At 37.5% G+C, this 1634-nt stretch overlaps 1 non-coding gene across 1 annotated transcript; it reads right to left on the bottom strand.

The window, feature by feature from the left end:
- Positions 1-914: 914 nt before the first annotated feature.
- Positions 915-1021, bottom strand: LOC120892450 (U6 spliceosomal RNA). The gene has a single exon (XR_005737174.2). It is a non-coding gene; the product is annotated as a U6 spliceosomal RNA (small nuclear RNA).
- Between the last annotated feature and the right edge of the window lie 613 nt (positions 1022-1634).

Raw genomic sequence — 1634 nt, 5'->3', positions numbered from 1 at the left:
CAAAAATGAACAAACAAACAAACAAAAAAAACACACCACCACCACCACAAAATCCCACAAAACTGTTTTAAAAATGGAGAAAGACAATGTTTACAGTTCCCAAAATCAATAGTACATCATCTAAGCACACGCAAACTCCTATCTGTATTTATAAGATTACCTTACTTATAAATAGTAAAATTTAGGGGTTTGCAAGTGGGATAGAGGGAATAAGAAGGAGAAAAAAAAAGGAAAGAAAGAGATAAGAGAAAGTGGGAAAAAGAAAATAAGAGAAAAACGAAAAGAAATAAAGGGGAGGAGGGAGGTGGGGCATATGCAATTCCTCTCTATTATATTATTCTGGTGATTCAGTTGTTAAAGATATTTTTCATGCACAATTCCTGGTTTCACATATGTTGAGGTTGTGAGGGCCAGAGGGGGAAGGGTAGAGGAGACTGGATGAATGGATGAAAAGAGAAAGAAGAGAAAGAAAGAAAAGAAAAAGAAAATGTCTCTCAGAATTCTGTTTTCTTTTCTTCCAGTAGGTGGTGTTGTCTATTCCTAGCTTGAGTCTCTGGGTTCAGGGTGGTGGAGGTAGCCAGTGTGAGAGGACTTGAGCTTCCTGTGGCCTCTCTACTCTTATTCTCTGAGATGTAAACCAGGCGCCTGATCCGCCACAGAACCAAGCTGGTAGCCACGCCCACCAGTTGGTGGATTTTAAGGGTTGGTGGGATTTTCCAAGATGAGTTCTATCAGTTTTTCTTGTAAGGTGTTTGATAAGGTGGGGGGTGTTGGGGAGACCTTATGTTTGTCCAGAGCTCGGTCCAGTGACCACAAGGGCGGGCGGCTGGGCCCTGCCTCCAGTTGGGGTGGTCTGCCTACCGCGCAGGCGGGCCGCTGGGCCCCTTCTCCGGTTGCGTGGTCTGCCTTCCATGAAAAATATGGAACGCTTCATGAATTTGTGTGTCATCCTTGCGCAGGGGCCATGCTAATCTTCTCTGTATCATTCCAATCTTAGTATATGTGCTGCTGAAGCAAGCACTATTTCATTATTTTCATTCAAGTATTTTCTACATAACAGTTTTGGTATATATTTTGAATTTATTTATTTACTACTTTATGTGTGTGCAGGAAGCAAATCTAGGCTGTGATCTATCACTGAACTTCATCCCCAGCACTCTGAATTCTTTTATTTATATAAATTCCAAAATACCTTATACAACCTAATATCCTGTTTCTGTTATTTATGTTTTGTCTCAAAATCACATTTTCTTTCTCCTTTTTTGTATGTTTATACTTTCTTTGAGTTGCTTTCAGAGAATGCCAATACCACAATATTCATTAAGATCCAACTACGAATATTATCCTAATTTTGGTTTAAAATGAAACCTGAATAAATGTATTTCTATATGAGTCTTCCCAGTGACAGAATGAATCCTAAAAAAAAAAAAAAAAAAAAAAAAAAAAAAAAAAAAAAAAAAAAAAAATTCATGAAAATGTTTGTGTTCATCATGGACATATACTTGAAGTTCTTTAAGTCTCCAATATAGTACCTCTGATATTCTAAAAATTATGTACTGTCAATTTTCTTACCTTCCCTTCATGCCTGATTTTCCTGAATAAGACACAATATTAACAATAACTTTTGAGGTCAA

The sequence above is a fragment of the Ictidomys tridecemlineatus genome, chromosome 9 (assembly GCF_052094955.1).
Source record: "Ictidomys tridecemlineatus isolate mIctTri1 chromosome 9, mIctTri1.hap1, whole genome shotgun sequence".
Taxonomy (NCBI): Eukaryota; Metazoa; Chordata; class Mammalia; order Rodentia; family Sciuridae; genus Ictidomys; species Ictidomys tridecemlineatus.
This window is presented reverse-complemented; position numbering and strand designations above follow the sequence as displayed.